The sequence below is a fragment of the Odocoileus virginianus genome, chromosome 10 (genome assembly GCF_023699985.2).
Source record: "Odocoileus virginianus isolate 20LAN1187 ecotype Illinois chromosome 10, Ovbor_1.2, whole genome shotgun sequence".
Classification (NCBI taxonomy): domain Eukaryota; kingdom Metazoa; phylum Chordata; class Mammalia; order Artiodactyla; family Cervidae; genus Odocoileus; species Odocoileus virginianus.
The window spans coordinates 10,255,270-10,279,559 of NC_069683.1; the positions used below are offsets into that span (position 1 = coordinate 10,255,270).

General features: G+C 38.9%; 1 long non-coding RNA gene across 1 annotated transcript; it reads left to right on the forward strand.

Moving 5' to 3' along the window:
• Positions 1 to 8,942: 8,942 nt before the first annotated feature.
• LOC110136143 (uncharacterized) lies at positions 8,943 to 23,245 on the forward strand. Its single transcript, XR_011489772.1, has 3 exons — positions 8,943 to 9,067; positions 18,988 to 19,060; positions 22,312 to 23,245. It is a non-coding gene; the product is annotated as an uncharacterized lncRNA (long non-coding RNA).
• Positions 23,246 to 24,290: the final 1,045 nt, after the last annotated feature.

The following is a 24,290-nucleotide window of genomic DNA, read 5'->3' on the forward strand; positions in this document are numbered from 1 at the left end:
AAATTAAAGGTCGTTAAAATAAGAAATATCCAAATAGCAGAATACTACCCATCAGTCAAAAATGACAAGGTGAAAGAATATTAATGACATAGAAAATTTTATGATGAGTGTTAAGTTAAAAACCTTGCAAAACAGTATGAACAGTGTAAACTTATACTTCATATACAGGTATCAAAGTAGGAGTGGGAAGATATATACCAATATAATTAACAGTAGTCATAGTTGAATAGTAGAATGGCAGATGACTTCTTATTTGTCTTTTACATCATCTAAACATTCTACAATAGTATTTATATGCCTAAAAACTACCTACACATTTTTATACCTAAAAGTGCTATTTAAACTAATTACAAAACAATCTCTTTTCCTCAGTTTTAAAATAAACCAACTGTACATCTCTCACAAGAGAAGAACTACAGTATAGTTCTTATAGTCAGACAGTGGAGCAAGTCATTTATGTCCCAGTTATCTGTAGGAAGCCATCCAGCTCTTACTTTGGGGCGTGGCAGATCTCCATCTGGGACAGCTAATTAGTGATGATAACTGCAATCTGTAACTTTGCTGTTTTGCTTAAGTGAGAATTGTCTCTTTTCTTTGGAGAAGAATCAGCTTGTTTTAGGAACTCCACACTTGGAGGTTATCGACTAAAAAATTAAGCCTCTAAATTTAAACTAAAGTCTTATCAAATAAGTTGCCAAGTCAATACATAAATGAACCAAAGGAAAAAGAAAACAAGAAAAGAGGGAAGAAAGGAAACACAGGAAATTCATTTTAGTTTAATCCTCAGATAACAAATAATGCTATGGGGATTAATTTTCAAGGATGTTTAGTTTGACTTCATCATATAGACGAGAAAATTGATGTCAGAAGGAAGGAGAAAGCCCCTGGTGTTTTGGCAAGTTGCAGATTCAGGTAGCAAAGAAATAAATACGGAAGGGGTCACTTAGAAAAGCTGGCAAAATTCTGGGCTTATTTTGTAGTCTTTATTCCCTGCTAGAAGGCCTGGAGGATTTCCACCAATATATTATAGTTGCCCTAATGGCCAAAGCCATCATCAAATGTTTCATTCTCACCTGTGAAGTCAGTGTCTAGAAAGACAAAACTCTTAGTAACTTCCCTGTCTTGAAACTTGCCCTGCAATGAAATTAATACAGACATCTAAGTGGAACTCAATGGCAACCTGACAGATTTCCTGAAAATGAAAACCTCAAATAAAACAAGAAAGAAAAGTAGAAGAAAAATCAATATAGACAATGAAATGTAACTTAAAAGAAAACTGACACTGAAATGTCTTGACACGTACTGAGGACTAGAATCAAGAGAAGAAACCTACCCACAACATTCTGTGTACACAACAAGACATATATGCAGCCTATCTCTTATTGGATATTTCCAACTCATAGAAAAGGATACAGCAGAGAAAACAAGGAATTTGCAGTCCAAGGGACCTAGGTTGAAATCCTAGCTTCTCCGATTGACTTGAACAGGTGATGGTCCTTAACTCCAGCTTCCCTTCTGGGTAAAATAAAGACAATAATTCTTATTTTATTAGATATAAAAGTTAAATGCCGTAAGTGAAAGCATATGCTTAACACATTATGCTCAGTCTCTCGCTCATGTCCAACTCTCTGAGAACACATGGACTGCAGTCTACCAGGCTCTTCTGTATATGGGATTTTCCAGGCAAGAATATTGGAGTGAGTTGCCATTCCCTACTCCATTAACATATCATGGGTACCAAACAAGTATTTCCTGCCTTCCTTCTAATCTCCACCTATTGGTGGTGTCACTTAAGCTTCATGATAACCCCCAATTAAGTATCTGCTTTCCTCTCCAGTTCAATCATTCTATTTCAAACGTTTTTCACTCCTGTCCTGAAGCCTGCTCATTATCCCACAGTATACTATTATCCTATCCCCTATAGATACATTATAATTTTTCAATGACCATCCTAAAGTGGGGCAGCAAATGCTCCTCCATATTCAAGCATGGTTGCTCTTGAATAGGAAAAACTAAGATTCATTTTTGATATAATGTTTTAGATGAGTGCAGTGTCAGATCAACAGGTATGTATGTGTGTGTGCAGAGTCACAATGACTCACTAAGGAAAAAAAAACAACCTCTAGGACTTTTTAATGCATGATATTATCTAGTATTTATCAAGCACTTTTTACGTGTCATTCACTGTCCTTAGTCCTCTATAGGAAGTATTAATTTAATTATCAAAGCAGTCCAAAGTGGTAGTTACCATTGTTATCCCCATTTTAGGGATAAAAAGGCTAACATAGAGGGAGGTTATTTCTCAACTTAAGTTAAAGAACTAGAATCTTTTCTTGTAACTTTTTTTCTTTTTTTTTTTAAATTATGAAATCACGATAACACATTTTCAGGAGACTTGGAAAATACAGAACAAAGTTACACATAGTTCTACAATACAATTAATTTTTAAGTAGATAAATTTAGATTTTCAGTTGGAGTTATAATATTGAACTCTCAAAAGTTAATAGAATGAATATATCGAAAAGTAGAAGGATATAGTACACCTGAAGATCACTATGAGCCAATTCAACATAACTAAGATTTATACAATTTTCACACAGCAGGAGGATATAAATTCTATTCAAGTTCCCATAGACCATAAAATAGGAGACACTGGAACAAATTCAGGGGCATAAAACAAGGTGCAAAAATTCCATTATCTAAAGTTATTGAAGTCATACAGAGTCTGTTCAAAGAGCTAGAATCTTTAAAAAAAAAAAAAAAAAAGCTAGAATCTCAGCCTGTGCAATATGATACCAGAATCTGTGTCTTCTTGGTAATAATAATTAAAATGCAAGATAAAGATGCCTTATATCCCCTCAGGAAAGAGACAGAAGTTCTCACTCCTGATATGATATCTGTATGTGTGTGTGCCTGATTGCTCAGTCATATCAACCTCTCTGAGATCCATGGACCATAGCCTGCCAGGCTCCTCTGTCCATAGGATTCTCCAGGCAAGAATACTGAAGTGGGTACCATTCTCTTCTCCAGGGGATTTTTCCCACCCAGGGACAGAACTCAGGTCTCCTATGTTGACAGCAGATTGTTTACCGCTACCAGGAAAGCCCCATGATATCTATAACTTCAGCCTTTGGAGCCCTAGATTTCTACAGAGGCACCTTGAAGTAGTCAGTAAGTCGAGTAGGATAAATCTGTACAGGCAGGGTTTCCAAGTTTCTAAAACCCAAACTCAGCCTCAGCAGCCTCATTCTCTTTGGTTTCATCACATATTGGGCATCTCCATAATATTTCATTTGAAGGAGTAGCTTTCTTGTTTTGAAAAATTTGAAAACCACTTGTAGACTGAGTATCTGTTTAGGATTCAAGACACCAATAACCTCATAGGATTACCTTGCACACTTGGTCGTGCCCACTGCTTGCTCTGAATGGTAACTGCAACCCAGCCTGACAGGGTTATTATAAGAAACAAACCTGGCATTCAGGAGAAGCTCTTTTAACTCACTATTATGACAATAATTTTGACACACTAACAAAACTAAAGAACTGTGCCAATATGAGCAATTTCTTCCTGACCCACAAACAAGAACACTTATGGCTTTTGGCTACTCATGAGAAGCAGTGATGTTTAACAAGAATGAAATTTGAGTCAGAATCAGCTAGATTCAAACCCCAACTGATAATGGGGCTGTATGACCATGGGAAGGCTAATTCAACTTCCTAAGTCTTTGTCCCATACCCATAAACTGGGACTCCTGACAGCAGGGTGGCTGTGAAAGACCTACTTCAATGATTCAACATGTCTCCACTCTTTGAAAAGGGCACCGGACATTCCATAAAGGGAAGCACTGATGACCTGTTAATATTCTTACATCAATTCTCATCTCTCAAGTTTGCTACCTTCCTGGTAAGAAAGGCTCAAGGGGCAAACAGACTTCAGGCTCCTTCCTTTCCATGGGAGTGGATCCTGAGCCCCCACAACTGATCTGCCTTTGCTAACAGGCATAACTATTCTGTAATTGCTGTGGGGTGTACTGGTGACAACACGGCCAACTGTTCGCTGTGATGACTCATGCGTTGCTCTGAAACAGAATGGGTGCGTGCTAGGGGAAGCTGTGAAACTCTGGGGTCTGAGTCACCACAGTGCTGCAGCCTGCAAGCGCTGATGTTCACCGATGTTTGACGTGCCTTCAGACTCCATGCCCATATGTCCACTGCTCCGCTCAAAGACATCTTGAAACTTTTTACTACAGTGAGACAATCCAGCTTACCCACCACCTACAACATCCTCTCCTGACTACTGACAGCCCAGCCATCCCAGGACCAGCTCAAATGGCACCTTTCCAGCTAAGTCTTTCCAGATGAGCCTACTCAGATACAAATGACTCTTCTCATTAACCTCCACTACCACAAGACTCTACAAGCCCATCAATATTGTGTATGCACACTTGACATTTCAATGTGACCATTCTCACTTGGTCTCAACAAAAACTGCTTTAGGTCATAATTTGTTGAGAGCACAAATGTTATTTATTTTGTGTTTCCCCAAAGTAATGTACACGGTTAATGCCTAATATACAATAAAGTGAAATGAAGGCATAAAATCTATCTCACCCTTCAACCTAGACTTTACAATGATATGCTTGCTACCTCACATGAAAAGTAAAAATTTGGAATGCTGACAATAACTTTTAAATAATTTTCATGGATTTTAAACATTAGTATTTTATGTGAAAGCTTACTTTTGGATAAACTGATAATAGCACTACTGAATTTTTAATGAATACTATAAAAAGAAAATAAGAAATATTTTAATATAGTCATTTTTATATATTTGTTTTCCTCATTAAAATTAGCTGACACATCTATATGTTTCTTTTTTACTCTTTTGGCTTGTGGGATTTGGCTTCTCTTTTCTCTTTGCCTTGCAGCTTGTGGGATCTTAGTTCCCTGACCAGGGATTGAACTCATGCCCCCTAAAATGGAAGCAAGGAGTCCACTGGACTTCCAGGAAAGTCTCTATATGTTTCTAAAACAGTAACTAGTAGAGCTTTCAGCAGCTAAGGAGTCCTGGTTTCCTCTGAATTTGAATAGCATATTCCTACCTGAAGAATTTGCTGTCACCACAGATTTAAAGTCACTAACCTGAACTTGTTAACTTCCTCCAACAGCAGTCCCTGCCCTCAATATCCTTGCCTTTGTCAATAAAAACATCATATATCCAGGGGCTCCAAACTTTTGAGTCAAGTATTATAAAAAAAAAAAAAGAAAGAAAGAAAGAACTGCATAGTTATAACACAGTATATTTTAACCTACAAATATTTAGCAATTCCTGTCGAAATTTTGTGCATAGTATTTTTCTTCTTGTCTGTCTCTTTCTGTCCATTCTCCTGGACACAGTCTTCCTCCTACCCCTCCCCCAAACTATTCCCTCACTGTCAGATTACAGAAGAGGTCTCTTGTCAGCCTCCTTGACTTTCAGCTTGCTTGATCTGATCTATTTAAAGTGCAACTTCAAATCATTTCTTCCTTAAATAGAACTTTATAAGGCTGCTCCTGTACTCAAAACTCTTTTGTAGTTTGTGAGTTCTTACAACTTCACAGCTAAACTCTTCTCTCTGATCCCATGTAGGCACCTTATTTTCCACTTGTTTCTCCAGTTTGATGAGCTTCTGACCCATTTCACCAACACATGAGGAAGGGGATTCACTTAACTCCCAGGAATAAAGTCAACTCTCTGTGCCAAACACGGTACAATAGTTTCCTTTTATGAAAGGCCACTGGTTTTATGGCTGTCATGATCAACCATGGAAGACAGAACACAATTAGACTATCAGTGTGGAATTATGATCCTTAAGTGAACATAAACTGCAATAGGAGTATAAATCAGGGCGCTAGCAAAGAAGGTTGCACAGGTTAGAAAGATCTTATACCAATGTGGTTGAATAAGGAAATGTCAGCCCATTCCAATATTCTTGCCTGGAGAATTCCATGGACACAGTAGCCTGGCAGGCTACAGTCCATATGGTTGCAAGAATCGGACAAGACTTAGTGACTAAGCCACCACCTCCCACACCAACATGCAGAGTCCTCTATGATCTATAGGAGACACGGAGCTGTTCACTTTCCCCCTTCCATCCAGTCCTTCACTCAGTTTGTCTTTGTACAATTGATATATCTGTCATGGTTAACTCAAGTCCCAACACTGTGTGGTGAGTCAGCAGACAGTGTGTTTCCCAGACACAGATCCTGAGACAAGGATTCCAGCGAAAGTAAGAAGCTCTTAAAGAGGGTACATTATATAAAGAAAGAAATGATTATATTATATAAGGGTCATATCATCAAGTAAATCCATGTGGATAACTACAACTTAATTCCAGAAGGCAAATCCTAGAAAAACAATATAGAACATATACCTCAGACTTACCTCTTGTGAAGAACAAGAGAGTTCAGGTATTTATACACCAACTTCTGTCACTCATTGGTTGAAACTTGAGGGGTGTTAGTTCCTCAGCCCTTTCAAGATAGCAGAGCAGCCTCTGAGTTGAAAATCTGCATATGAATAGATGCCCATTCAGGTAATTGGGAGTCTGATCTTGGAACCATGATTTGGTGAGGCCAGGAGATTATGATCCAGTACCAAGAGAATACACAAATCAGATATGAGCTTTAATAATGGTGCTGCTTATTGTTTCTTATTATGTATGTGCCTATGAGAAGGTCAGTTTTCTGTGTTTCAGTTTCTTCATCTTTAAAAGAGGGAGGGTATTATTTGTGATTTTTCCATTTATTATTTTTTCTAATAGTAAAGCTATCTAAAGTAAAGAAACTCTGGACAAGAATTCTCGCTTGTAAAACAAGCAAAAGACTTGTTCAGGTTGAAGTTTTGGCGGAGTGTCTCAGATGAGACATCTATCTGGAGACCTCAAGTTTCTCAGTTCAGTTCAGTCACTCAGTTGTGTCTGACTCTTTGCGACCCCATGGACTGGAGAACACCAGGCCTCCCTGTCCATCACCCACTCCCAGAGTTTACCCAAACTCATGTCCATTGAGTTGGAGATGCCATCCAACCATCTCATCTTCTGTTGTCCCCTTCCTTTCCCACCTTCAATCTTTCCCAGCATCAGGGTCTTTTCAAACAAGTCAGCTTTTTGCATCAGGTGGCCAAAGTATTGGAGTTTCAGCTTCAACATCAGTCTTCCAATGAACATTCAGGACTGCTGATTTCCTTTAGGATGGACTGGTTGGATCGCCTTGCAGTCCAAGGGACTCTTCAAGAGTCTTCTCCAACACCACAGTTCAAAAGCATCTGTTCTTCATCACTCAGCTTTCTTTGTAGTCCAACTCTCACATCCATACATGACTACTGGAAAAACCATAGCTTTGACTAGATGGACCTTTGTTGTCAAAGCAATGTCTCTGCTTTTTAATATGCTGTCTAGGTTGGTTATAATTTTCCTTCCAAGGAGTAAGCATCTTTTAATTTCATGACTGCAGTCACCATCTGCAGTGATTTTGGAGCCCAAAAAAATAAAGTCTTTCACTGTTGCCACTGTTTCCCCTTCTATTTGCCAAGAAGTGATGGGACTGGATGCCACAATCTTTGTTTTCTGAATGATGAGTTTTAAGCCAACTTTTTCACTCTCCTCTTTCAAAAAGTTTCTAGAGAGCAACGAGTAAAACATTCTGCATCACTGGATAGTATCCCCCTGGTATCATTGCATTCTCTCCCCCTTTAATGTTCTATGATGCTTAGTATAAACCTGGATTCTTGCCAGGGAAAGAAACACACTGAGGATTCACTAAATATTTATCATGCACTAGACATCTTGATTGATACTATATACATAATCTGTCTATTGAAGTTATCAAGCATTTCTATATGTGGGAATAATGATTGGCAATTAAGTCAGAGTATAACTTGTAGTGGTGCCAGGGTTCTTGAAACTGTGTTTGATAATAAGGCAGTGATCAATTTTATTTAGACTGCACAACCTATTTGCACTGACCTCGAGATGGGGAGAGAGAGAGATTTTGGGGTGACTAACTTCTTTTTGCCATGACCATTTCTTTCTAATTCTTCACAACTACATGAGATAGATATTATTGCTTCTTTCATTATTATTATCTTATTATTATCATCATTATTGTTTTACAAGTGAAAAAATGAGAATCAGAGATGGACAGAGTCTTGCCCAAGATCCACAGCAGGTAAGTAGTAGAACCAGGACTCAAACCCAGTCTTTCTGGGTCTTAAGTCCATCATGCCACACCATTTACTATTGCATCTTCTGTTATATGTGAATGTTTTACAACACAATTTGTTTACACAATCAACCTTCAAAGTCTTAGAATTGTCAGGCCCACTGATTGTCAACATAACAGGCCAAAGGAGTCAATCGACCACATATTAGGAACTTAATTAATATCCATTGATTTATTAAACTTCACATATTGGATTTTTGCCTGAAAGGAAGAACCAAGACAAGTGTGAAAATTCATGATTATTATTGATTTCAGTGCTGGAAGTCATATACAAATGTAACTGGAAATTAGACTAAAAAATAAGTAATTTTCATTTCTTTCACTCACTCATTTATTCAGATTTTTTGGGATATACTTTTTTATGTAGCCGTTGAGCCAAACATATAAAGCATATTAAGGATAAAACAATAATTAAGACATGACTCTGTTCTAAATTATGTATAAGAGGAAATGTAAGGCAAATGTATACTTACTCTACTATATACATATATAAAATCTCACCTTACATATATGTACATATAATAACTTTGCAACAGGAAAAGAATTCACTTCTTGGGGATGACAGAAAAGTCACGGTGATGACAATTTTTGTGCTTATTCTTAAAGAATGGTTTAGATTTTGGAAGTCTGATTGAGGGGCATTCTAGAATACGTGAATTGTGACAGAAGGATATTAAACAGGAAAACCAGTGGCATGTATTAATACATATTCAGGTACAAGGAAAATGAGTAGGTCTGGACTGTATGGGTTTGAAAGCAAAGGGGAGATTTTGCTAGCTGAAGACATATCTAGAAGATCCTGCAGGTGAGGCTAAGGCTTCTTGCCTTTTTATTCCTTAAGTACTTGGAGTGAGGGGCACTAAATGTTGGGACTTTCCAGGTGGCACTAGTGTCAAGAAGCCACCTGGAAATGCAGGAAACATAAGAGATGCAGCGCTCGATTTCTGGGTTGGGAATATCCCACAAAGGAAGGCACAGCAACCCACTCCTGTATTCTTGCCTAGAGAATCCCATGGACAGAGGATACTGGCAGGCTATAGTCCATAGGGTCGCAAAGAGTCAGACATGACTGAAGTGACTTAGCATGCACATACTAAAGCTTAATGTTTAGGAAACTCACATGGTGGAGCTATGATTTAGAGATCCATATTTTATGTAAAATAACCCAGAAACAATAAAAATTGACAAAAATTGCTGTGTTTACGTATGCCCAGATACTGTAATGAGGTTTTTACTTGCATTAGTTAGTCTCCATTTCACCTTTAAAAAATTGAATTATTGTTTTGCCTCTCTTACAGTTGAGAAGTCCAAAGTTAAGAGAGTATGCACAGTATCCCAATGTCTTCAGGGTTAGGAAGTAGAGAAGCTGGAATTTAAACTTAGGCCATTTTGTACCATGATCTCAGGTCTCTTACAAGAACTAGAGATGGTGGATGGAAACTGCTTAGGAAATTATTATAAAATTCCAGCAATACCTAATAGAATTTCATACTAGAATAGAGATTTGAGTTTTATTCAACTCTACCTCATATACACCACCCTGTTCAGTGCTTATGTCCCTCCAACAATAGCACCTGATGTCTGAAGGAACTACTTCCAAGGACTTCAAAGTTTACACTTATTTTATCTTACCATCTTTATGCTGAGTCAAAATTCAGCAGGTAGAGTTAACCCACCCCCTAAAATTGGATGCTTTCAGAGAAAGAGAGCCAGTCATCCCTAGGTTTACATCCCAATTCTACCACTTCCTAAAGGCACAACTCTGATTCTCTATATTCCCATCTGTAAATGGGATTATACCCTCCTATAAGATGATTAATAAAAGTCTAAAGGAAGAATATGGTATGTACCAAGAAATTCAAAATAAACAAAAAAAACCCTAACTAAATGATCCTTTCTTCCTGGTTCTTCTAATCACTGGTCCTATTTTTACTCACTGAAGATATTCAGATGTATATGGTCATTCAAATGCATAAAGATCATACCACCCTTCTATATTGTATATGTGTGTGTACATCTATAATTTTATACATAAAGTTTTATTTAGTTACATATGGCATTGTGGTTATAAAATATATAAAATTATGCATATAGCCACCTAGTTAGATTATATATTTAGGCAAAATTTGTTATTTCAGTCATGTCTGACCCTTTGTGACTCCATGAATAGTGGAGCCTGCCCAAACTCATGTTCATTGAGTCAGTGATGCCATCCAACCATCTAGTACTCTGCCATCCCCTTTTCCTCCTGCCGTCAATCTTTCCCAGCATCAAGGCCTTTTCTAATGAGTAGGCTTTTCACATTAGGTAGCCAAAGTATTGGAGCTTCAGCATCAGTCTTTCCAATGAATATTCAGGATTGATTTCCTTTAGAATTTGATCTCTCCAAGAGAACCCCTTGATCAAAAGACAGTATATGCTTTAGCAGTGGTTATACATATTCAGAGCAGCATGGAATTATCACTTCTTTCACTACAGAATCTTTGAAGGCAACCTATTTTTACCTCAGCAGTAAAAAAAAGTTAGGACAATGGAGATTCATACTGAGGTATTAGTCAATGAAAACCGCCACACTCTTTTCACATAAATTGCTTTTAACATGCTGCTGTGTGCTCAGTCATGTCTGACTATGACCCCATGAACTATAAACTGCCAGACTCTTTGTTCATGGAATTTTCCAGGCAACAATACTGGAGCAGGTTGCTATTTCCTACTCTCAGGGATCTTCCCAACCCAGGGATTGAACCCAAGTCTCTTGCATCTCCTATACTGGCAGGCAGATTCTTTAACACTGTGCCATGTGGGAAGCACAAATTGCTTTTAAACAACTTCTCAATTTTGAAAGTAAGTTTTTTTTCATCTTTATATGGAGAAGATAGATAGGGAAACAGTAGAAACAGTGGCTGACTTTATTTTTGGGGGCTCCAAAATCACTGCAGATGGTGACTGCAGCCATGAAATTAAAAGACGCTTACTCCTTGGAAGGAAAGTTATGACCAACCTAGACAGCATATTAAAAAGCAGAGACATTACTTTGTCAACAAAGGTCCATCTAATCAAGGCTATGGTTTTTCCAGTAGTCATGTGTGGATGTGAGAGTTGGACTATAAAGAAAGCTGAGCACCAAAGAATTGATGCTTTTGAACTGTGGTGTTGGAAAAGACTCTTGAGAGTCCCTTGGACTGCAAGGAGAGCAAACCAGTCCATCCTAAAGGAAAGCAGTCCTGGAAATTCATTGGAAGGACTGATGTTGAAGTTGAAACTCCAATATTTTGGCCACCTGATGTGAAGAGCTGACTTATTTGAAAAGACGCTGATGTTGGGAAAGATTGAAGGCAGGAGGAGAAGGGGACGACAGAGGATGAGATGGTTGGATGGCATCACCAACTCAATGGACATGAATTTGGGTAAACTCCAGGAGTTGGTAATGGACAGGGAAGCCTGGTGTGCTACAGTTCATGGGGTCACAAAGAGTTGGACACGACTGAGTGACTGAACTGAACTGATGGAGAAGATAATGTATTTGAGGCAATAAGGGGATGATGAGAAATGTAATAGCATCTGTATGTGTGCTTAGTCACTCAGTCATGTCCAACTCTTTGCAACTCCATGGACTTGTAGCCTGCCAGGGTCCTCTGTCCATGGAGATTCTCCACACAAAGGATCTTCCCAACCCAGGGATCAAACCCACGTCTCCTACATTGCAGGCCAATTCTTTACCATCTGAACCTCCAAGGAAGCCCCTCTACTCCATGGCTAAACACAAATTGAGCCACTTTGGCCACTTATTACAAATAAGCAATGTTTTGCTGAGATTCTCTCCATTTGCCAGCTCAATAATTCCCTAGTCAAATGCTTGACTGTCATTCCTGATAATCTGTCCCAGAATACTTTTATTTTATAAGACATTGGAACCTACTTCTCTCCTGCTTCTCTAATTTATAAAACACAGTATCCTCTGCTCAGCTCCCAGAGTGAGTCTCATGTTGCCTCGTCTTTGAAGTTCACAGCTAAAGGTGTTGCTTTCACTACTGTCTGTTCAATATACACCAGCTAAGTCTGTAGGCCTCCTTCTTTCCCCATCTTCTTTTCCAGAGAGAAGATTCAAAAAGGTGACTTTAACCAGGAAGCAGTTGGTCAATCTTGGAAAAGGACTCAGAACCAGAGAGATAAGCCTAGTGGATAACCTGATTTGGTGGTTAATTAAGTAGACTTTGGAGATAAAAGAGCTACAATCAAAAATCACCTCACAGTCAACCAAAAAATGGGCAGAAAATCTAAATAGACATTTCTCCAAATAGACATACAGATGGCCAAAAAGCACATAAAAAGATGTTTCCGTTCAGTTCAGTTCAGTCTCTCAGTCGTGTCCGACTCTGTGACCCCATGGACTGCAGCATGCCAGGCTTCCCTGTCCACCACCAACTCCTGGAGCTTATTCAAATACATGTCCATTGAGTCGGTGATGTCATCCAAACATCTCATCCTAGTCAATTAAGCAGAAGTAGATGTTTTTCTGGAACTCTCTTGCTTTTTCAATGATCCAATGAATGTTGGCAATTTGATCTCTTGTTTCTCTCCCTTTTCTAAATCCAGCTTGAATATCTGAAGTTCACAGTTCACGTACTGTTGAAGCCAGGCTTGGAGAATTTTGAGTATTACTTTGCTAGCGTGTGAGATGTGTGCAACTGTGCAGTAGTTTGAACATTCTTTGACATTGCCTTTCTTTGAGATTGGAATGAAAACTGACCTTTTCCAGTCCTGTGGCCACTGTTGAATTTTCTAAATTTGCTGGCATAATTATCAGATAAATACAAATCAAAGAAGTATCACCTCACCCCATAATCAAAAAGTCTATAAATAGTAAGTGCTGGAGAGAGTGTGGAGAAAAGGGAACTCTCTAGCACTATTGGTGGGAATGTAAATTGGTACAACCACTATGGAGAACAGTATAGGGGTTTCTTGAAACACTAAAAATGGAGCTGCCATATTATCCAGCAATCCCATTCCTAGGCATATATCTGGATAAAATCATAAATTGAAATGATTCATGCACCTCAGTGTTCATTGAAGCACTATTTATAATAGCCAGGACAAGAAATAGGAACAGATAAAGATGTGGTACACATATACAGTGGAATATTACTCAGCCATAAAAAATAATGAAATGCAACATTTTTAGCAACATGGATGGACCTAGAAATTATCATACCAAGTGAAGTAAGTCAAAGAAAGAAAGACAAATATCACATGATATTATTCATATGTGGAATCTAATTTTTTAATGATACAAATGAATTTATTTGTAAAAGAGAAACAGATCTACAGATATCAAAAGCAAGCTTATGGCTACCAAAGGGAAAAGGTGGTAGAGAGGGATAAATCAGGAACTTGGGATGAACATATACACACTATTACATAAGAGAGAGAGAACCAAGAACCTAGCCGGGAGCACAGATACACTACCGTGTATAAAATAGCCAGCGAGTAGAAAGAACTCACTGTAGGACAGAGATCTCAGTCTGGCGCTCTGGGACTACCCAGAGGGGTGGGATGGGGAGACGTGAGAGAGGCTCAAGAGGAAGGAGATATAGGTACACTTGTGGTTGATCCACACTACGGTACAGCAGAAACCAACACAGCACTGCAACACAGCCATCCTCCAGTTAAAAATAAATCCGAAAAATTCTGTGATAACCTACATGAGAAAAGAATCTCAAAAAGAATATATCTACACACACACACACACATATATACATACATGTATAACTTTATCATTTTGCTGAACACCTGAAACTAACACAATATTGTAAACCAACTATATTTCAATATAATTAAAATTTTTTAAAAAATCAGCTCTACATACACTCTTGCCTCAAACCATCTGGGCTCTAGTTTCATTTCTCCCAGAACAGAATGCATAGCTTCTAGAGGCCAGCTAATTCCTGGGCCCCAATTTCTTATATATTTAATACTTAGCTAAATTATCACTTTGAAGTTTCCTAATTTGTAAGTGTCGAGGTTCTAATAGTGTTTTTGAGGGGAAAGGGTGAAATATTCTAACAACTGTATTGATTTTGCTTAAAAGGCACAATGTTCAAATTTTAATACTTTTTCCTCAGGGCAAAGAAAACTACTTACGTGTTTCCCTGTCTAATCCAAAGCAAAAATTAAATGTCCTGAAACCAGACTTTTAAGTACAATATATTGATTTGTCATTTTTAGACCATCAGATTTGAGAAACTAAATGAAATATACATTGTTCTACCTAAGAGCTATATGCCTGTGGTTAAGTACATAGGGGCCCAAAACTACTCTATAAAACAAAGACAATATCATAGGGTCATGTAGGCACTATATATTAATAAGACAGTTCACGTAAAACCCTTAATACAGTATCTGGATTCTATAGGTGTTTTAAATACTTTAGCTATTGGGTGATAGTGATGACTAGAATAATGAAGCTAATTTGGGGGAGTCATATACATAACATGTTATTTGAAGCCATAAGTATAGAATACATCACAAAAGAAAAATTAATAAAAGAAAAATGGAGAGGGATAAGAAAAGAATCTTTGGAAACAATTATATTCTGAATGTGTTAGGTTATATTCTACATAAATGGCCATAACAATATTTCTGCTCCTACATGCTTTTATGATCCTTACCACTTCCCCCCATTAAGAGGTAGAAACTATTCCCCTTCCTCCTCAAATTATTTGGTCTTTGCAATCAGTTGAAGTGAGAGAAAAAAAAAAGTGAAAGCATTAGTTGCTCAGTTGTGTCTGACTCTTTGTGACCCCAAGGACTGTAGCCTGCCAGGCTCCTCTGTCCATGGATTCTCCAGGCAAAAATACTGGAGTGGGTAGCCATTCCCTTCTCAAGGGGATCTTCCTGACCCATGGATCAAACCCAGGTCTCCTGCATTGCAGGCAGATTCTTTACTAGAAGAACCACCAGAAAAGGCCCCCAAATAAGCCTACAGCACCTGGTATTCCCAGGCAGTCTCTCAGCCAAGTGCTAACCAGGCCGAACCCTGCTTAACTCCCTAGATCAGACAAGATTCAGTGCATTCAGGGTGGAATGCATGAGAATATATGGTTTCCAAGAAAAGTCATAAAAGCCTGGTCCTCTATCTTGAGACAGGTGTCTTGGCTCCATGAATTGCCTGATAAAAAGTCCTGCAGTCCTGAAGGCAGTGTTAACAACACATTGCCTACTCTAATCTGGATAAAAAGAAAAATGTACATAGTAAACCAGATGATATAAGTAAGGAGATTTCCAGACAGAGCACTGAAGTCGCTGCCTGCCTTCTAGCTGCCTATAGGAAAGAGCAAGAGGACAGAGAAAAACTAACAAAAGAATTGTCAAACATAAAGGAGTCAGAATTCACTAAATAAATAAACCATTTTTATTCCCAGCCTCCCTGAAAGAAAAATCATTTTACAATTAAGAAATGACTTCAGGATAGAGACAAAGTCTAGCCTACAATCAGGAAACATGGTCTAAAGATAAGCAAGGAGTATGACTGCAAAAACCCATGTTAAGAGGCACCTCAAACAGACAAAAAACCTGTAGGAATATTAAGGTATGTCTCACTGATTCTTTTACACAATGGGGCTTCTAAGAATTGGAAGTGCATTGTCCCATAACAATTTCAAAGGAAGCTCAGTGTAGCCCAGAGTTTTCCCTGAAGAGATTCATGGGTGTGGTTTTTATCTAATGTGATGGATTAGAGATTGGTATATTAAAAAATGCAAAATTTTGTATACACACCTCTATATATAAATGAGATAGTCAATAAGAACCTATTGCGTAGCACACAGAACTACTCAGTACTCTATAATAACCTATGTGAGAAAAGAATCTGAAAACAAATAGATAGATGTATATGTATAACTGAATCACTGTGCTGTATCTTCAAACTAACACAACACTAAATCAACTATATTCCAATCAATATGAAATAAGAAAACTTTTTAAAATAAAGTTTTTTTTAAGGAATTGTATTAGCTTAAACTGAAAAGGACTAAAAAATAAAAATGTACCAAATAAAGTACCCAAAAAAAGTACCAAATAAAAATACCAAATAGAGCTCCTACTAGCAGGAAACAGACTGAAAAAATTACTGAGCTGCAAACACAGTTTGCATTTTATGGGAAAGGCAAAGCCAAGAGCTGTGAAAAATCATTCCCAGACAGTATGATTAAACCTTCATCAGGGAATTGGCAATATATGCTAGGCTATTTCTTTTCAGTGCTATGGACCAATGACTTTTGTGCTTCCTGTTTCCCCCTTTTAAAATAGGATTATTTACTGTGGCTTTTCTGAGTCTCTCCCATCATATACGCTGGGTGTGGCGGGGAGAGGTAGACAGCTTGTCACTTTCCTTTACAGGTCTTAGATCAAAAAGAAAGATACTCAAGAACCTATTCCCAAGGATCCACACTGCTCATCCACACCTAGACTCAACTGACATATATGCTGAGATCCTGGCCCATTGTCACAAAGGAATGAAACTTTGAGAGGAGGTGGTCTTAGGGACAGAGTGAGGCTATTTTGCACGTAGAAGAGGCTTGTTATCAAACACAAGTCCGTGTGCTCAATATATAGTGAGGGCAAACATTAGCAAGAAATAAGATTTTGGAGCAGACGATGGTTTACTGCAGGGTCATGCAAGAAGACCAGCTCATGCCTTAAAAACCTGAACACTCTGGAAGTTTTCAGCAAAACGCTTTTATAGGAAAGGGAAGCGAAGGACATGGTTAATTGTTGCAAACTTCTTGGGGTCAGATCATTGCTTCCTGAGGTCAGGTCACAATTTTCCTGGAAACTGTCACAAAGCAAATGTTAGAACGCAAGGCTCAACTTTTGCCCTCTGAGGTCTAGGTCCTGACTAAGAGGAAGGGATCCCTGCGAGGATGGGTAAAACAACCCAGGAGCAAACGTTCATCCGGCACCCAGCCTAGCTCCTCCCTTCACTGTCCCGCCCCAGCTGAAGAGGGAGATCTCAGCTGGAGGTGCCCACAGGCCCAGGTCCCCAGACCCTGCCGGCCACAATCATTGAGGGAACCAGGCACCAGAACCCAGACCACCCTCACACTTTTCATTTAAACTGAAGAGAAGGAATAGATAGCAGTGCCAACTCAGTGAAAATGAATCTGACCAAACTCTGGGAGACAGTGAAGGATAGGGAAGCCTGGCAGGCTGCAGTCCATGAGGTTGCAAAGAGTCAGACACAACTTAGCAACTGAACAACAATAGCAGCATGAGGAATACATGTTGTAGGAAATACCAGTCAGGTTAATCCCCAGCTTACAATCGCCCCTCTCTTGAGAGCATCCTCAACCAAAGAGCTGGACCTGAAATAATGCTGTGCAACATCCCTGTGACTTAACTTGACCTCCTGCCACCTCCTAGGGATAGACAACTGATCTCACCTGGACCATTTTGTGAAACTTGAACAGAAGGACTGAAGCTGGCTGAAGCTCTTACCTAAATGTCAGTGGCTATATAGTCCAGTTGCTGACAGGTCTCCATGGACTGCGACCCTGGAGACCATTAGGAGATCTTCAAGGTCTGGGCTTGCAGTGGCGGCCACGGCAAGGGCTCTGGAGCTCTGCAGGGCACAGCCCTCAGGCTAGCCCCGGCCGCCAGCTCACATACTGGCCCCAAGACCAGAGGGCCCCGGGAGAAGGCAGGATCCACTCTCACCACTCTCTCTCCTGTGAGGATCACTACAGGCTGACCATTGGTGGAGTGGGACCTCTGCCCCCAGCACCAGAGTCTCGTGCTAAATCTGTATGCCTGCCCTGCCCCAGTGACATCTCACGGCACCAGAGAACAGACTGTGGCACATTTCATCTTCCCAATGTGGCCACAAAAATATTTCTGGTTCCACATGGTCTTTCAGAATCTGATCTCATCCTTATTGATAGTGGAGTCTATTTCTCCTCCCCTCAAAGCTACACAGGCCCTTGTAACCGTCTTTTTTTTTTTTTTGGACTTTTTAAATTGGAGTATAATTATGTTAGTTTCTGCCCTACAACAACATGAATCAGCTATAAGTATACATATATTGCCTCCCTCTTGAGCCTGCCTCCCAGGTTCCCCGTCCTACTTACTTTAGGTCTTCCCAGAGTACTATGCTGAGCTCCCTGCATTACACAGCAGCTGCCTGCTAGTTATATATTTTGCACATGATAGTGTATATACATCAATGTTACTCTCTCAATTCATCCGACCCCTGTGTCCGCTAGTCCATTCTCTATGTCTGAATCTCTATTCCTGTCCTGAAAATAGGCTCATCAGTACCGTTTTTTTGGCATATATATATGCATTAACATATGATATTTGTTTTTCTCTTTCTGACTTCACTATGTATAAGAGGCTCTAGGTTCATCCATCCACGTCACTACAAATTACCCAATTCTGTTCCTCTTTATGACTGAGTAATAGTCCATTGTGTATGTTTACCACATCTTCTTTATGGGCAAAATGTTTCAGAAGTGATAATTCATGACTTTGGAGGTGAGATCATGAAGCATAATTGCTTTCTCTCTTTCTCAGAAGTGTATCTTTGAAACCATGTAAGCATGGTTACCCTGCAAGCCGTACACTAAAAAGACTATGAATCGGACTTACACAGATATAGCGAGATGTCCAAAGATCCCTAGCTGCTGCAGCCCCACCCCCAACTATTCAAATCTCCTCCTCTCTTCTCAGGAGCCAGACATGCCTGAATAAGTCCTCAGAAGATTCCAGCCCTGCGTTCCTGATTCCACCTGCATGAGAGAACGTAAGTGAGATGCACCAATTAAGCAATCAGCGTCCAGAACTATAGGGAATAAAAATAACATGATATTTCTCATTTTAAGCCAAGAAGTTTGGAGGTAGTTTATTTTGTGGCAATGAATAATCAGAGCACACTTTTTTCTAAAGTTAGAGGAAGTAGTGCAGTCACATGATTAGGCAAAACTAAGACGGTAGAGTCTTGTGGAAGCCAAAGGAAGAAAGTCAAGAAAGAGAAAGTATTCACCATTATTAAGGGTTGTAGAGGAAATGTAGAATGAGTATTAAACAGAGGTTCCTGGAAATTAAATGCATGTGTCTTTTCTTGTCTAGGATGTAAAACTGACTAACTTTCTTAAAACAAAAGCAGTGTCAAATATAGGAAAGAATCAGCATGTATTCCCTCTATCTGGATACTTCTTTTCCCAGTTACCAAGTTTCTCTTCTCCAAACCTATCTAAAACCACGAGATCAAAAGGAAAATGGCACTTTTTTTTTTAATCAGTTATGAGTAAGGCAAAACATAGGTGGTTTTATTTTGATTAATAATATTGAAAATAACAAAAGATTCATTAAGTGAGTAGTAGCCTCATGTTACTGATGACTAATATAATATTTAGAAAAATTAAATAATTTGAAAATAGGCATACAGATAGTAAAGTGTGAATCTACTATTTTATAACCTAGTGTTGTGTGAGACCACTAGTCATAAGGGAGACAGTTCTTTATGATCAAATCTAGTCCAATGGAGACTAAGTGGGTTCTGGTTTAAATGCTGGTCCTCTCTGAACTCTTCCTTCTTCCATGTGGCATCCTCCAGATGGTTGGAAACTCAAAAGAGTGATCTGTGACAGTCAGTTTTTCTCTGTCCCCACCAATGCCAATTCATTTATGATTTTCCCATAGTAACCCCAGACTCCAAGAGAATAGCCTTCTGTAGGTACAAATTAAGTCTGCTCTATAGCAGCATGAGGAAGCTAAGCTCAATATTCTAAAAATGAACTACAGAAAAGTGTATTTAATACAGGAATCGGGTTCCAGATTGTGTCCTGTTTACAAAGGCACATATTGTGCTGATAGTAAAAGCAAGCAAGTTCTACTTTTATAATGGCGGCTGAAAATGAATGCCACCCACCCACACCCCCGCCCTACCCACAGTCACACTCCATCAGTGCAATTAAATCTTAAAGTCACCTTGCTCTAAACTACACAGACAAGTGGAATGCAGTGCATGTATTTATGTGGTTTGTTTATCATCTTCCCCAAACTGCTTTACCAATTGAAATAAGAGAACTAGCTTATCCACATATGCATTTTGGGTTTCTGAATATTAACTCACAAGACAAATGCACCCTCTCCTAGAGACCATGGGAAAAGCCACTTCGATGAAAGAGGCGTCATTCATTACCAGAAGCCGGTGCTTCAAACTATGCTCTAGAGAATTCTAAGTTCTATAAGACTAATAGTTATTCAATAAGATTAGGGTTTTGTGGTCAAATAATTTAGGAAAACACAGCCACTTATTTTACTGTCTTGGAAATCTATACTGCACATTAGTATTTAATGATGTAGAAAATCTTACAAAGTACAAATCTGCTTAAACCAGAATTTTCCAAATTATTTTACCACAGATCCTTATCTTCATACAGTATCTATTATGTTTCTTGTAGAACATCATCCTTCAAGCAATACATCAGGATAAACACCATCTTATTTCTTTGTATAGAATTATTGATTTAGATCAATTGGTAGGATGATGAAAGGATGTTTTGAGCCTTTTCAACATGCTTAAATATCTTATTTAAGCATGATCGCTGGAGAAGAGGAATGATGGAAGAAATTAAATGTTATCAGTATGCAGGAGAGTTTGCAGAGAAAACATACAGAGTTGGACAGATATTCAGTTACCAAATACAAATTCAGTGTAGTTACTTCCGGGAAATAGTGTGATATGATAAAAAGATTATGAGCTTCAGAGAGAACAGGGTATGATTAAAATTCTATTTCTTCCACTTTAACAGAACAAGTGCTTCTCTATAAAACTGGCTTAAAGAAAATTACTTCATCTCCCTGGGTCTCAGTTGTGAGGAATGCAGAAAGTGTCTTTGTATGTAAAATAGGGATAAAAATAGCTATTAATACCTTGTAGGAGTGGTTTTGAAAATGAAATCAGGTATAGTACCTAACACATTACAGACATAAAATAACTAAATATGTTTCCTTTCTGGTTAAGTTACTCTAACTCTTCACTTAAACAATTTTGCATGTTATGGATTAAACAATGGCCCCATATGAACTGGACAAGAACATATGAATTTAAATTCCAGGCATTCTAACCCTAACTATACAGCTATGTAAATATCTTAAAGAGCACAGAGTAAAAGAAAAATGGGTGTACTTCTCAAAGCTGCTCTGGTCCATGTTCTGATAATTCTAAACAATGGTAAAGAAAATGCCTAACATGAAGAACTCTTGTATTTTCCCATCATGTTTTCTTATACATCTGATACTCAAAGTTTCCTTTCTCAATCAATAATGCTCAAAAGCATTCTTCTATTTTAAAAAATCCTGGAAGAGAAGTTCTGTCTCTGTGTCTCTGTTTTCATACTAAAAGATACCCAAATTTGTAAAAACCTAAATCAAAATTTTAACCTTTTCTTCCTTCTTTACAGTGCCCGCAAAACCCGGCATAGTCCTGGGCTCATTTCAGTCCCTCAGTGAATATTTATTGATCGTTTTGAGTCATTTGCTACTGCAAAGAGGTGCTATAGATTCAACTGTGTACCTCCGAAATCCATGTGTTGAAACCCTGCACCTCAATATGCTGGCAATTGGAGATGGAACCTTTGGAAGACTGTCAGGTTTAGATGATATCATGAGGTGGAACCCTCAGGATGAGATTAATGTCCTTATGAAAAGAGACATCAAACAGTTTTCTCTCCCTCTGTCCCCCATGGAAGGTGGACAGCCATCTGGCAGAAGCAGAGCCAGGAAGAGAACTCTTGCCAGAAACTGACTATGATCTTGGTCTTGATCTTGACCTTGCTCTTGGACTTGTAGCCTCCACAACTGTGAGAAAATAAGTTTTTGCCATTCAATCTGCTCAGTCTATGGTATTTTGTAATGAGATCCTGAGTTGACTAAGAGAGAAATAAGATTTGGAATGCTAAAAACTAAAGTTAATCAGACAATCCCCCTTCCTGGCATTGTTCCCTTGTACATTCATGCACACTCATGTTTTAAACTGTCTCTTTTCAGCTACTTGTATCAGGACTGAAGGAATCCATCATAGTCATTTCTTTCCTGAGTGATCTGAAGAAATTTTTTATCAAAACATTGCTGAAACCTGGGTCTCAGAAGTCTCATATTTCAAGCACAAGATTTTACAATCAAAATAGAAGTTACAGTGCCATGTATGAGGTTTACTAAGTGGTTAATCAAGGAGAATGCAGCTGTGTGAGCATTTACAATGAACAGTTGATCATTCTGTGGTCATGTGTGAGCTGAAGGAGCAAATATGAAGGATTAAGGGCGGTAATGGTGATAGCAATATGTAAATACAGAAGACTCAGAACAAACTTGTTACTTGATATAATGGGGCAGGGGGTGGGGGATGGTGGCGAAGGAAAGAATAGAAAATTTGGCAAAGTAAGACCATGCTCTAAAATCATCCGGCTTTGGAAGACATAATTAAACAGAGTCATGAAGAATACAAAAAGTATCTACACCTAGATAGTACTCAGAAAAGTGACTTCAACTCAAATCATAAGATAAGCAAGAAATATCCATTAGGTAGTCCAGTGGGCATCAGGGAAAGGTGTACAATGAGTATTTCTGACTTGATTTGTTCCAGAACAGACCCGGTTAATTTGAAAGCAAAACTTGGAAGAAATTAATGAATTCCACCCACTAAATGGCAATCCATCAAGTATCAAAATTGAGGAACAGTTTAACTCTTAAATTAAGATGAATAATGCATATCAAACAGAAAAGGAGATATTAGAGTTATGTACCAGGATAATAATATTAACATTTGCAATGTATGATTATAATCTGGCTATAACAAGAGAGAATTAAAAGCAGTTCTGGTTGTTTCCAGCAGGATACTCTTTAAACTCAAATTCTTTCAAGTCCAGGCTTTCCCCTGATTGGACCCCAAGACAACTTAATAAAGTAGACCTTTGGAGATGAAGTTGTCTCTCTTTGCATTCCTCCTGGCTATTCCTCCATTCCTTGTCTGAATGCCTATTCCTCCAAAAATTCATATGTTAAACCTTAGCACACAATGTGATAGTATTAGAAAGTGAGGCATTTGGGAGGGTATTAGATCATGAGAGTGGAGCCCTCTTGAATGGGATTAATGCTCTTATTAAAGAGGTTTCACTGAGATGCCTAGCTTCTTATACTATGTGAGAACACAATGAGAAGTCTGCAAGCCAGAATCAAGCCTTCACTCAATTGTGTGTGTGTGTGTGTGTGTGTGTGTGTGCGCGCGCACGTGTGTACATGCCCACACATGTGCTCAGTCACTCAGTCAAGTCCGACTCTTTGCTACTCCAGGGACTGTAGCCAGTCTCATCAGTCCATGGAATTTTCCAGGCAAGAATATTGGAGCAGGTTGACATTTCCTACTCCAGGGGATCTTCCCAAGCCAGGGATCGAACTCACATCTCTTGCAGCTCCTGCACTGGAAGAAGATTCTTCACTACTGTGCCCCTTGGAAGCTGTCCCTCAACCATACCACTACCCTAAATTCAGGCTTCCAGCCTCCAGGACCACAAGAAAGAAACGTCTATTGTCTGTTAGCCAGCTGGTACATGGTATTTTGTTAGAGCATCCCCGGGCAGACTGAGACACATCTTGGGAGTTAGCAACCTCGGTGCTTCTCTCTTTACGGCACCAGTTGCCCTTTGTCAGGACTTGGGAGCTTTGTGTCCCCTCAAGGTATTACTTCATCTTTCATCCCCTGCTCTAAACCCATGGCTCCTGTGGTTCTGATACTGAAATCATCATCCCCAAGGCAACCAATTCTTGTCTCCATGAGAAAGGAAAGAGTTTCTCCAACATTTCTGTGACTCATATGAGACCCCAAACAAAAAAGTTTCCATCTTTCAGATTCTGTCCCTGGTGTTTCAAGTTAGCTAATTGCTTTGTCCTTGTCATTTCTCAGTTGTTTCTCTCATGAAGAGAGGGATGTTTCCTGATGAACGAGGTCAAAGACAAAGCCAGTAAGACTC